Source organism: Chamaea fasciata, unplaced genomic scaffold (genome assembly GCF_029207755.1).
Source record: "Chamaea fasciata isolate MVZ Bird 193981 ecotype frontalis unplaced genomic scaffold, bChaFas1.0.hap1 SCAF_4, whole genome shotgun sequence".
In the NCBI taxonomy this organism is placed as follows: domain Eukaryota; kingdom Metazoa; phylum Chordata; class Aves; order Passeriformes; family Sylviidae; genus Chamaea; species Chamaea fasciata.
In genome coordinates this window covers 23,586,442-23,600,972 of record NW_027094089.1, presented here as the reverse complement: position 1 = coordinate 23,600,972, position 14,531 = coordinate 23,586,442, and positions in this window count along the sequence as shown.

Sequence of the window (14,531 nt, the reverse complement as noted above, 5' to 3'; positions counted from 1 at the left end):
CTGCTGTATGTTCAGATGGCAGAAGGAATACTGCCTTTGAAACACTGTCTCCATGCTACACTGATCCTGTTGCTTTGAAGGTGATGAACTGCGCAACTCTGAGCGTATTTGTGCATCGCTGAAAGAATTTTCAGGAAATTCAGGAGAGACGTCTGACTCTGTAATGAGTTCATTCTTCAGACTAAACTGGGGCTTGTGCAAATCTCATCCTTTAAGGACCCACTTCTTAGTTATTATAAAATCCATGTGGTCTACTTGCTGTTACTGAAGCCGCACATGTATAAGCTTATTGTCTGGATTTCATCTGTGTTTATGTCTCACTTATGTTTAATCAAACTGAATCCATCCCCCTAGGAGTCATCAGTGGTTCAAAATACTCCCTGTCAGACCAACCTGCATTTCCCATGAAAAGATTGTTTAACTGGTATTGATAGTTTCACAGGAATTTTGCAGTGACTAATTGTGAACTGAGCTGTCCTCAGGCATCTCTACTGGCTCTTCTATTTTCAAACCATAAGTCTAGTATGGATTTTTTTCTTTGTGGGGAAGGGACAAGAAAAAGATTACTTTCAGGACAGCGTTCCCTCCTTCTCCATCCTCTTCCTACCCAAAACTGTGCTTGTGAAACTGAAATGCACTGAATTCTGATAGCATTTAGAGAATGTGGGTTGCATCAGTCTGTGATAGTTCCTTCCCAGTGTTGCTTGAAGATCAAATCAGGTGAAAAAGGGCTTTTGACAAGCAAAGAATGTGTGATGTGAGCAACTGTGAGGCTGTGGGCACAATTTACCTTAGTGCCACCAACCAAACCTTGAAACCTCTTTGTGGTACTTCAAACAAATCAAGACTTAAATCAAGATGAGTTGCTGCTTTACAGCAGTCAACAACCCTTAAAATTCTACATTAAGGAGCCAAATACAAGACATGCTTGTCTTGTCCTGAAGTCCATAACTTACTCTGCAAGCGCTCACTGCATTATTTCCAGTGCCAGCCACTGTTAAGAATGACATGACTTGTTTTGTGTCTGCTGCTTGATTCAGCAGTGCTGTGACCTAAAAGTGATATTGCCATGACCTACAGAACACAGTAATTCTAACACTGGTCCATACATTCTGACCATATGTTAGCCCTGTACTTAGCACTGAATACTAAGGCACTAAATAGCAGTGTTTTCTTCCCCTTACAGGAAGTGATGGTGGGTCTGCAAATCACATTCTGAATGCAGATAACAAGGTTCTGCTGTGACTTCTTACATATCTGGCTTTCATGATTATCCCTGACAATTTGAAAAAGATTGCTCATATTTATAAATTCTTAAGTGAACAGTGCAGAGATTTCAAGTGACATTTAAGAAACTAAATCAATATTATAGTAGCACCTCTTCAGCATTCTTGTCTTTTGTTAGGCAGAAAACAGTAGGCCAGGCTATAATAAACGCACGCATGCTCAATGCTATATTTGTATCAAGTAAGTTGTGATGCCTCTTGGGAGAATATTCAGCACAAGCTCCCTCTTCTACAGCACTGTGCTGAATGTGTCTTACAAATCAACCATATATAGTGTTGGTGGTATATTGCTTTATTTAATCTAATAGTCCTAAAACTTCCAGATCACATCATCTTTCATTTTAGTCAAATTATGAGGATTCCAGAAAAAGGGCAGTCTATATAAACAGCTACTATGAGGCATCAACTGCTTCATGTTTAAATAGATAGCTCATATTTTGGGGTAATTTTTTTTTTGGTAGGCCATGGATCCTTCTTTTCCTCAACTGTTCTAATTCTCCCACCAGGATTTTATGATCATCAGAACAGTAAAACCAAATCCCTGTCAGTAAAGCTGAATTACAGCTGGTTCTTTCGTAAGGAAAAATGAAGCTGAGTTGATGTGGTGATACAAAAACTTCTCATTTGCGTATCTTGTTCAAAATAAATAAAATTCCTTCATGAGCTTGGTGATACAGAATATGGTCCTCTTTGCTATCATAAGCTTCTCCAAACTTCCAGCTCCAACTTGCTCTACTAATCCCTCCTGTTCATAGTCGTGTTTTGTTACATTTATTGAATCTGTCTGACAGAGAAGCTTCTCATTTGATTTGCTCTTATTTTCTTAATAATAAAAAAATCCAGCCAGTACGATCCCAAACCACCAAAATAATTTTAAAATGAAGAGTTCTTTACTGTTCTTCCCAATGTCTGTTTATGACCTTTCTTGTAAGCATCTGTAGCGGGTTCATGCTGGCTGGGTGCCAGGTGCCCACTCAGTCGCTCTATCACTCCCTTTCCCACTGGGAAAGAGGGGAGAATAAGATGGAGAACGACCAGCAGGGTGAGATAAGGCAGTTTTATTACTGCAAAAAGAAAGAAATTTGTGGAGATCTGCATGCACAAGAGCTAAAGAGGACAAGGATCAGTCTCTACTTCCCATCAGCAGCAATGTTCAGATACTTCCTGGGAAGCAGGGCTTCAGCACATGTAATGGTTCCTCCAGAAGGCAAACACTGAAAACTCACAAATGACCCCCTTCCTCCTCTCTCCCTTAGCTTATATATCTGAGCTGACATCACATGGTATGGAATATCCCTTTGGCTAAGTTGGGTCAGCTGGCCTGGTTGTGTCCCCTCCTAGGACCTTGCCCACTCCCATCCCCTTTGGTGGGAGAAGGAATGTCAGAGGGACAGCGCTGCTGGGCAGTAGCCAAAACACTGCTCTGTTATTAACACCCATCCAGCTACCAAAGCAAAGCACAGCTCTGTGAGGGCTGTGAACTTTACCTCAGTCAGACCAAATACAGCATGACCTTTCTAATCCTTGTCTGAAGGAACAGCCTGTTTATACCCAGAGGTGGAACTGACCTTGACTGCAGCATTGCAATTACAACTGTGTCTAAGCAAAATTCAGGTCACTGACCATTTTCTTACCTCTGCAGAGCAGAATTAACACTACAGTGTCAGTTTGATGTTAATGACTCAAATTGCCTGTTATGAAATGAAAGATATTTTGCATAACCTTGTTGGCCAGGGTGAATAGCAGAAAAAAGAAGGCAAATCTGTGATATATGTTGCCTCATTTGTTTCTACAGGTTCCCTTGGGCTAAATTACTGCAGTGATGCAGTCAGCTTTCTGCACCATCATTAGCAGTGCTGAAAACCCTCTCATTATGACTATCTTTACGGGGCAAAGGTGGTGCTGAGCAAATGTTCATGTAATGTTCTGTGTGGCTGACAATTGCAATATGCTGGTGCTGCAGTAAGTGTTCAGCTTGTTCCAAGTTCTTTCACCAAGACTGACTTCAAATATTGAAATGGGAACCAGTATAGCCAAACTGACCATCTTGGAATACCCTTTTCTATACACCATTGATGACTTAAGTTTTAGCTGTTACATTTTTCAGATCCTGTACTGTACTAACATATAATTCTGAACTTCATATAGAGTGTTATTAAGTTCTCTTCACAGTTTGGTCAGACAAAACAATCCTTTCTCAGATGGGTCATTATCTCAGCCTCAGGTCCAAAAAGTATAAACAAAAGTGAATTGGAGGGAGCAAACTGGGGGAATGTGACTTCATCACCTGAATCTGTAACTGGACAATTAACCCCTGATATGCCAATACCAAAGTTATATCTGTCTAAAAAACCAGTGACTATCGTCTGTTTTGGGTGTAGCTTCTGTGAGGCTCTTGCACTGCCCAAGATGTATCCTTTGAAGGCCTTTCAATAAATACCTAATTTATTCTCTAACTTTCTATCTCCTGTTCTAGGTAGCCTCTCCAAGGCATCACCACGAGGTCTACATGCTGTTTGTCATGCCAGGTTTGTGATGCTGTGATGGCAGTGTGGGGCAGCCTGTGAAGGAGAAACCATAGGCAGGGCAGCCTGGAGTGGAGCCAAGCCTCTGTGCTAATAGGACTGAGTGAGTGCATGCAGGACTGGCTGGAGAGATAGGGACCCATGGAGGACAATGGCAGCAGGTCATTGCTGCATTACCATCTGGGCAAGGAAAGATGAGTGTTACAGCTGTGCTGGTTACGTACTGTGAATATATAAAGAATCTGGGAGCAGGGCTGTCCATGCCTAAACACTGGAAATAGGTGGATTTAGTGAAGGAGGTGTGGGTGGGAAAGCAAGCTTTAAAATGCCTGCACTTAGCAATGATGATGCACCAGAGACCTGAGTGTGCTGTGTTAGTCATGGGACTTCCTTCCTGGGGGCTTTCATTCTGGAGGGCACTGTAGCCTTGAATCTTTACCAGCTTCCTCCATGAGCAGATTTCTCCCTGTGGTTCACAATCACAGAACAAAAGCCTTCATGGCATATTCACCTTTCCTGCACAGCACCGCCTTCTCTTGTCTCTTGCGTGAGTTCGTACAGTTGCAGGCAGTGAAAAGGGAAGTCCAGGCCATTCCAAAATGTGTGATGAGAAGCAGGCCTGGCTGTCAATGATGTCTTTATCCAAGAAAACTAATAATTTGAAGGTCACATAGGGGATACAGAGATGAACAGATGTATTTTTTTAAGTAGGTGAACAAAACACCTGAGTCTACAAATAGATGAAGAAAAGGACAAGAAAAGTGAGTGACTTGGCATAATCCATAGAAAAGGACATATGGGACTAGGTGTTGTAATTTCTAGTTCCTAACCTGGTGTTTGGTTGTCTTTGATTAATTTAATTACTTCAATGACAAAAGGAGAAAGGCCTTAGATTAGAGTTTCCAGGGACAGTTGAGGGAGTCAGAGACTTGCTGCTGGTTTCCAGCGTGATTTGGTTGGTTTTGAAACCAATTAGAAAGGTCAAGATTTCAGTTACTTGTAAATGGTGGTTACGGGGATTTGAAGTTCCTTTATTTGCCTCCTGCTTCCAAAGTAGGAGGTAAGAAGAATTATGTGGATCCTGGTCAAACTGTCAGTTGATTGTTACATTTGTTGGCACTTGCATATAACCACTGAGTTCCTTTATAAATATGTACATCTGCCTTCTGCAATTTTTAAGACAACTAAAAATAAATGTAAAACTATGAATCATATGATGGGTAGACTTACAAAAAAATCACAGTATGACCTGCTAGATCCATATCTTGAACACCTCAAAATGTGTCCATACAGGTAAGGCTGAAAATTAGAAACTCAAAAAGGACTCACTGAGGATCTGCTGACACTTTGGGCAGGGGAAAGGACAGCCTGTGACTGCATGAATATTCACAATGAGGGGTGGGGCAGAAGTTGGTTTTCCCTCTTCATCAGTTTGACTGTATGAGTTTCCACCTATGTCTGCTACAGAGGAAATAACAGCATGAGTAGATCATGGAGGCGTAATATAGATCCCCCTTTATTTTCCTGGGTATGGAAGGTTTTACAGTGCAGCTCAGAGGTAGCCAAGCTGGGAGCTGGGTCAGCCTGGGGGTATCACCACTCTGAAGGAGCTTGATGGGGAGAATGAGAAAGAGACTGCTTGAACCATAAAATATAGTGTATAATTTTTCCCCCATCTTCATATGGGTGTTCAAGGGGTCATGTATGCAGTTATACTGAGGCATGCGCACCAAATTTACACTGCCAACTGCATTCTGCATGCAGGTCATGTGCAGATACATGCCCATGCAGCAGTTCAGAATGCTGCTCTCCTTCAAACATGCAATGTCAGTGTAAAGCATGAGAATTAGGGATTCACAGCTGAAACCCTTGCCATTAGAATGCAAAGGAGTTCCAGTATCATCAGAGTTTCCTGTGCTTTGTCTTACCATAAATGGATCATGAATAAAACATTCTGAGTCATGGAGAAGAGTGCAGCTCCCATAATTGCAGGTGAGTGATGTAAAGGTGGCATGGCAACACCAGCAGCTCCATCCTGCTGGCTGACACAAGAGTGACAGAGAAACAGTAATTCTGGCTCCACCAGCAGGCCATTTCAAAAGCCTGTCTGCCTGCACTGAAGCAGGTGTGCACCTGCAAACATCCCAGCTCTACTGGGGTGTTAGACTGGGAGTTTAGGTCCATCCCAAGACTTGGCTGGAGAGCTTAAAGAATGCCTTTCTGACACAATTCCTCCACTGGCATTTGTCTTTTATCAGGAAGTTCTGTCCAGCATTGAGCAGATTTGCCTCAATGCAAAAATTCATACATGTAAACATTTATTTACATTTGCAGAACTGCAATTAAAAAGGAGACAAAGCTGACTTTGAGAAAAAGAATCCTTTCAGGATTTGTGGAAAGCTGTGGTCATTTACCACTTGCATTGTACCCTTGGCAAAGACAGTAATCTCCAGCAGGGTCTGTGGTGAAACCCACCACCTCTAAAGATTTTCTATAGGGATAGAACAGTAATGGCAGAAGAAGGAGATCACATTTAGGAAAAGGAAAGCAAAACATCACTTCCAAATTTGCCATTTGTATGGGGTTCACTCTATGAAGAAAAATCTTCTGCTTCCTCCTCCACTTCTGTTATGGGTGACCTGTAAAACAGGCACACAAATATAGCATGCACATGCCTGTTGTTCCAGCTGCAGCTCTCATTATAAAGATCTAACCACATACTTGTTCAAGTTACTTTCTAAACCCATCGTGATTAGTATTGTGTCATGTTTTTTGGAAGCAGCCTGCTTTAGGTCACAGAGTGTAATTAAAGGCAATTAATGCAATTACTCACAATTGTGCTACTGATAATACTCCAGATGCCGTTACAGCACTGTGCCTCCTGCCGCTGGTCCTCACAGGCTGTGCCTTTATGTTCTCTTAGTATTGTCATTGCGGTTAAACCAGGGGGCTGAAAATGGGACTACAGTTTATTGCTCCTAGCTCCCTTCTCTCTGAAAGCTTCAAGTGTGCTAGGCAGAGCCTAAACTCATTCGTTTATTCACTGACTGATGAAGAGTAAGAGAGAAGAGTGAAGATTGCTATAGAAAATTATCACAGTTGAAAGGCTATAAAGAAAATATAGGAAAAAGTGTGTTTTATAGTAGTCTGTACTACAACTAAACATATACTAAATTTGTTGATTTCTTCCAATGAGTTTTATAATTATGGAGTAAATTTTCAAAGGAACTATAACTTTAAGTAGTAAAATCTGAAAGACTTGAGTTAGCTATGAACTTCAGACTTTTCCTTTGCAATCCAGCCCTGCTTTTCCCTTTTGTCTCAGCCACTGCCAAGTAATTTACAGTTCAAGAAAGGCTAATGGAGCTATAAACAAAGCACAGATGCTTCTCACATTTCCTTTATTGGGCTGAGGTATGAAAATAGCCACTGCTTCCGGAGAAGGGCACATATGTAATTATAGAAATACCTCAAGTCTTCTGCTTATCTGCAGGACACCATAAACCGTCTTCCATCTTCATTGGGGCTTGCTTAGGGGGCTGAAACCTACCTGAATTCACTGCCCTCTGGGTTTTTTTTGTAAAGTGTGTATTGGTTTACTGGGATGATTTTTAAACTCATTAAGTCTCTAAAGGAGGATTGACTACTTTAAGCTTGATTTTAAAAGCTGTCTCAGATAGATAGTGAGATATCTTTGGATCCCCTTGTGAGCCTGTCAATCACTGCAAGCACATTAGAGTTCAACATTTCCCACTTGCATCAGCATGAAGCAAAAATATCTCATCTGAGCTGAATGGTGTTGAAACAAGTTTTGCAGTGATGCAGCTGTGACTGAGTTCATTAGCACCAGGTCAAGGCTGCCTCCTGTTTTCCTGGGCCTTTCTCAAAATGCAGGTTCCTAAGTGCTGGAGCCTGGGCAAACAGCACTGTCCTGCAGCAGCCGATGTTTAGAAACCCAGTCTGGCTCCAGGATCAGATCCTGCTGCTGCTGCTGCTGGGTCGGGCTTGGGGTGGTGCAGGAAAGCCAAAAGCTTTGGCAAAGATGGCTTAGTCCATTTCCCTTCTTCCCATGGGGGTGGTTGCAGTAAAGGGGAGTCTGTATCCTTGGAAAAATGCAGCAGGATCCATAGAATGCTTTGTTTGAAGAAGGCTAACTATGAGCAGGTGCTGGTAGCTGATGGTCAGAATCACTGCAAGCAGGGTGTTCTAGTGCATGCAGGAGTATTTCAGGACACGAGTGCAAATGAGCAGAGGTCAGCAGCCTGCATGTGCACCTGGCAGTTCACCCCACCTGTTTGCTGAAGCTGTTTGCTGCTTCTGGGACCTTGCAGAGCAGGCAGTCCTGTCAGACAGAGGCTCTTGTGCAAAGCTGAGGTTGACCTTCCACTCTTTAGCAGCTAGCACTGCCCTGTATAGGCTGGTTTACAAGTGTACCAGCCAGAGGAAAATCTTTCCAGACTGCTCTGATGTTAAGCATTTGCACCTCAGCTGACAAGAGCCATGGTTTGATTTTTTATGGCTGCTCAGAAATACCACTGTCCAAATCACAGTTTTGTGATTTGCAGAGTTGCAACAGAGACCTTCAGACCCTTCACAGCTCAGGACTCCTTTCATGCACTCCTGCCTGACACCAAACTTTGGCTGTTTGTTCCACTGAGAGTGTGGCTTACAAGCACTTTGGAGAGCAAACCTTTAGATGGGTGCTGTGGCTATAAAGGCAGGTCAGAATTAAATATCCTAAGACAGGAATTAGTAGCTCTTGTATTAAAAGGGAAGCATCATCTACTAACATAGGGCATTGCTTCATTTCTGCTTTCTACAGTCCATACAATGCCCAGAAACCCTCAAGACTTTCAACCTCTGTATGGTTTCTCCTATCCAGCTTTGTAGAATATCTCAAGCATAAATCAGGTATGGAACCACTGTTGTCAGTTTAATTTCCCCTCAGCTGCTCCACTCTCCACTTCTTCCAGTCCCATTTCCCTCAAACCCACAGTGCTCAGGTGCACTAAGGTGTCCTCATCTGGGGATTGGCACCCCTGGCCAGCCCAGCAGCACCACAGCACAGAAACTGTCCCTCCATATGTGGCCATGAATGTCACCTTAAGTGTCATTGTAATACACAAGTGAGCAGGAGCGTTCCTACTGAATTCAGTTACAGCTTCTTGTGCTATTTATAGTGCATTCACTACAGTGGTGTGACTATTGGGAAGGAGAAGGTAAGAAATAACATGCCACTGATGAAGGTGAGAGCCTTAATCCAACTGAAAATGGGCTACCCTGACAGGCTTGATGAACGCAGGTTAGTTTCCATGAAATAACCACTACAGCTTTCACAAGAGTGCTCAGTGTGCTATCATCCACTGCATCAGGTGTGTGGAGCTTTGCATCACCCATCTTTTGACAGCTATGACACAAGCATGTTTGTTTGGAGTATGTCCTTGCAGCCATGCCTCCAAACACTTTTGAGCAGTGGCTATAGAATAGTCTCCATTTGAACCTCCACTGTTTTGTGGGAATTGGTGTGAGGTATGCCAGGACATATTTCAAATGATGCACATCCTGGTTGTTGGGGGAAATGAAGACTAGAAAGACCAGAAACTTGAGTGGTTCCTGAGTCCCTGAATTGTCAAGTCTAATCCCATCTTTCAGTGTCAGAAACAGAAGATAAGATTTGAAATATTCGTTAACGATCAGTTTATTTTATGCCTTGATCTCTATCACAAAGCTATTTAGTAGTCAAAATTTTGTTGACTTGAGCCTTTGTCTTCTTTTCATAGTTGTGAGGCCCCTGAACACCCTGGTGCAACCTGGCTGATGGAGCATACAGATAAAACCAGAACAGCCAAAGCACAGTCTGACACGTCCTTAATGTCATCCCACTCTGCACAGGTGTTTACAGGAATGCTGATGTTTTGTGTCCAACTCAGAGAGAAAGAGAGGACAAGGAGGACTTGTGGTTCCAGCAAGAGTAAGAGAAACTGAAGGTGTGAAGGGTGAGCTGTTAGCAACCATCTCTGGTTAGCCAGAGCAACCATCTCTGGTTAGCCAGTTCTGCTGTGTGAACTGGGATTTGAGCTACTGCTCTGAATTTTCTTTGTCTGCCTCTGAGTCACTGCCAAACACTGACAGGCACCTCTGATCTTGATTTGCCAGAGAAAAAACAAGCTGTTTGTTCTCTTGACTCTGTAATGTACTTAGGATTAGACCTAGAAAGTTCATCTCTGGTAGAGAAAGACTCCTTCATTGCCTGGTGTTTGTGGTTCTTTTTTTTTTTTAAAGTTACCAATCATACAGAAACTTCAAAAAATTATCCATGAATTGCAGAGATGAATCAGCAGAGCTCTGAGTAGCTGTCCATTTACAGGACTTGCCTAGTGATCAAATAAACTAAAATCTCTTGCCCCATTACTTCTGATTCATCTAGTTTCTCAGTTGGTAGTTATAAAAAATTGCAATTTATAATATTTATTGTAATATTGTTAAATGCATTTTGTAGTTTATATTTGTAGTTTGATTTCAACACAGAAAATCTAAAAAGCTTTGTCTATTGGTGCTCCCTAGTGGTGAAGTTTTCCTTCAGTGGAGCTGGAGGAATTTCACTAATTACTGTGTAATTCCATATCTTAATTGATTCAAGTCACCTAAAAAGCCTCTTTGGACGTGTAAGGTCATTCACACATTGTAGATTTGCAGGACTGAGCTTTCATGTGATGCAGGGCCTCTATGATGTGAGAAATGTACATTGCAGCAAATAAAAACCTTTTTCCCTCCTAGGCTTTGCTCATTGCTGTCCTTAGTGTTAATGTGCTACATGAACTGTTCTAAATAAGATGAGATATGCCATTCTTATTCTGTTTCTCACTCTGAGTCTGACAGAAATCCAGGCACCGATGCAGTGTGCCTGGCTGCCTTCCCATAAGTGTGCCAGGCTGTGTAAAAAGCACTTGTGAAAAGGACTTTGATAAATGCCAAACTGGCCTCACTCGTGGACTGAACTTCATGAATTTGAGAAATATCTGAGAGAAGAGGAAACTCCACAGCACGTCAGCTCTTACCTGCAAAACAACTGTACACAGCCACGAACCACAGCTCTGTGCCTCATGGAAACTGCCAGTAATCCTGGGCAAGGCTGACTGGTTCAAATTCTGCAGAGAAAGAACATTTGTCCCATGATAGGCCCTGGAGAAAACAGCAGAGCCGAAGAATCACAACCTTCTGCACAGAGGCAGAGTCTGAATGGGTTGGGAATGGGTACACTGCTGACGGAGCACAGGTTAGGGGTGCACTCAGTTCCCTTCAACTTCTCCTAGTGAGGTGGCTTTCAGATCCTATTATAATCAAACAAGGGACTTACCTTGATTGATAAACTTGTTTGATAGTTGTTATCATTGTTTATCAAGGATCCTTATTGCTTTGCACTGTTCTTTTTGAAGTTTTTCTGTCCTTTTGTTTTTCTGTCAGGCGGGATCTTCCGATCTTCTCTTTTCAGCAACATGTTACCTCTTTCAGGAGGCTGAGATCTACCAGCAAACTGTCTGGAAGTAAATTGAAATAAGTCTGTGAAGCCTGTGAAAGAAGATTTAGTTTTCAGTAATTGCCTTATGTACACACACTACTAGACCTTCTGTTCCCATGCAAGAAAGGCCAGCACAGCAGATGGCCCCAGCAGTTGCAAGGTATATTTCCAGTGGCCTGGAACAGAGCCTTTCCCCAATGCACTTGGGGCAGCTTCTGAGAGGTGGTTCCCAGGGAGCATCCAAACCCTGTAGGCAAGCAATAGATACCCTGAATGCAGATTCCTTGCTGCTGACAGATGTTGCAGATAACATTGGGGAAATCAGCTGTGGCATAACCTGCTGCCTCTTGCACTCTAGACAGGCTTGCAGGTACTCATGATACCACCATCTGAATCAATCTGAGTTAGCTGTGTGAAATGACAGGTATTTTATCCTGTCTTTTATCTAGAATATCTGTCAAAGTATGGGGTACAAGTGTGTCACAGCTCTGTTATCCCTTCTGTTTGACAGTACTGCAGAAGTACCACTTCTCACTTCTAAGCAAAGATGAAGTATCCAGCATGTTTTGCTGGATGATATTTTGGGGATTCCAAATCTGGTCTTGTTCACTGTCTCAGACCTCAGCATCCATCTGTCACTCCGGTGGTCCAGTGCCTATGGGTACCAAGAGAGAGTCAATTTGCTGAATGACTTAAACAGTGATGGGGAGTAATTTAGGCAGCAACTGCAAATGGAAGACTGTGGTCTCACATTGCCATGTGACAGACACTTTAGGATAAAGTGGTGGTGCCAGTTTGCAGTGATGCTCATGGTCCAGTCATGAACTGTGGGCCAGGTTGATGAAGCAGAACAAGAGCTGCCATCCTTCCCCTGCATTCTCTGTGGTCTTGCAGTGGTGGCTGCTTCAGGATCCTTGCTATGGTGCAGGAGGTGCTCTCTCTTACTGCCAGTATTATGGAGGATGAGTGACTGTCTTCTGCGACAGACCAGCTCAGGCTCTTATTCAAATGGTTCCTTTTCCGTTGGAGGCTGGTTTGGAAAGCAGAGTACTGTGCAAAGGGTGACTGCCTTTCCTCCCACCTTTCATGATGAGGTGAGGTGGCAGAATACTGAGTGACGAATGCCTGCATGCAGCATTTCCTGTTGGTTCCAGTCCCCTCTTCTGCTGGTAAGGTGCCTTACAGGTATGGAACCTGGGATTAAGTTTCTCCATAATTTTGGTTCTTCACTGTGTAATAGATGAAAAGCACTTTTAAAGCATTTCAGGCCCTGGAAGAAGGGGTGGTTTTTTTCTGTTCAGGGGAATGTTTTTATGCTGTAACTGTGCTGGGGTAGGCCTGTAATTACCCCATGTCTGTCATGTCATATTTCTGTCTGTCTGAGCCACTCCTGGGCACTCAATGGGGAAAAAATCCAATGTGGCTTCTAAAAGTGAGAAGATTTTAAGTTAAATTCTAGGTAATGTGTGGGCTAAAGAAGTGACAAGACAGAGTCCTGCAAACAAAGGAAGGTGCTGGGCTGGGGTTTCCCTCTTTGGCTCCAGCCTAACGATTACCATGAGGTACAAGCAAGAGGGCAGAAACTCAGCAAAAAATGTTTGTGCTGGGTCCTCCTGGTGATACAAGCAGTGAATGTGCATTTCTGAGATGAAAACTCTGAACTGGGCCTAATCCAGAGCAAAACATCCTGAATATATTTTCAAAAGTGCTAGCTAGTTTTGCTTCCTGTCCTGAAATTACCTTGATCACACCCACACTCACACCCACACTCCTCAAAAGGATGAAGTCCTTAGACCTACTGCTGATGCTCCAAATACTTGCAGATTATTAATCAAACTCAAGGAAGCGGAAATTCTGCGTAACAGAAAGAATGCCTGACTTTGTTCATTCAACAAAGCAGCTGAAGAGGGAAGCTGATCCCCAGCTCTGCCTCAGAAAACCTCAATCTGTTTGTCCAATCCTTGGACACAAATAGTTTTCTTAACAGGTGCTGCTGTTCCACAGAATCCTTCACGCTGGTACAATCCCTCTTCTCAAAGCCTTGACACTGCTCTTCAATCCCACACCTCCTTCAGCTCTGCAGTGGCAGCCAGGGAGGAGGCAGAGGCATGGGATCCCTGGTGAAGCAGAGCACAAGCGACAGGTGCCTGGCTGCATGCAGGGCTGCCTGCCACTGCTGTGCCATGACAGTGGCACTGCCACCCCTGTCCTCAGACACCGTGTGAGGGACACAGCATATAGGATGTTCTGTGGTTCACTTCTCTCATTGCCACAGGATGTGTCAGAACAGGTCATTACTGAAGCCATTCAGATAGCCTTTGTGCTCAAAGGTGTCTTTTTTTGTTGTTGTTCTTTCAATGTCCCTTCTCATAGGGGGCATATGTGGAGGAAAAACAACTCTCTGAATTATTAAATTAAATGCAAGGTGTATTTTCCTCCTGTTCCATCCTGACAGTAAATTTTCATCTGCCATGTAGGGGTGAAAGATTTCTCTTGTGCTTTGTTTTCAGGGAGATTTTGAGGGGAAAAAAATGTCTAGTGAATAGTATCACTTTATGCTCTTAAAACTCCAGATTTTGTCAGAACACAAACAGCTGAAGCTATGTCTGTAAGATCAGTGTGAGATGAGGGATATGGTGCAATAAACTTGCTATTTATTATATGAAGAACTGAAGGCTGGTGGTAACAGTCCACAGATACAAATTTTATGGGACAGGATGAGCAGCTTTTCCCATTTCTGTGCACAGGGAATATAGAAAACACCAGGGGCTGTCATTTAAATTGAAGAGCTGTTTGATTTCTGTTTTGTTTACCTCTCAGAAAATGCTGTGGTGTTTTCCTCCTTCCTTCTGTTCTTTCTTCTTTGCAGGTCTAGACTTTCTCCCTTGAGCAGAGGTTTGCAGTGAGAACATGGGGAGGGTAGTTAAAGGTTGACTTGGGAGAATATCATAGTTTTTCTGAGTATGAGGAATTAGATACAGGGTGAAATAGATCAGACATGACCTTGAAATCCAGCTAGAAATGCTACAGTGTCAAACAGAAGACTCACTGAATTTCTGTGACGTGATATTTCCACATTCTTTGAAAAATTATATTTTATACACACATTGCAGCAGAGATGAAGACATGTTATGTTTGTTTTCCTGTAAAAAATATTTCCTGTAGAAGTAATGAAACTGAGGTGATGAACACATACATAAA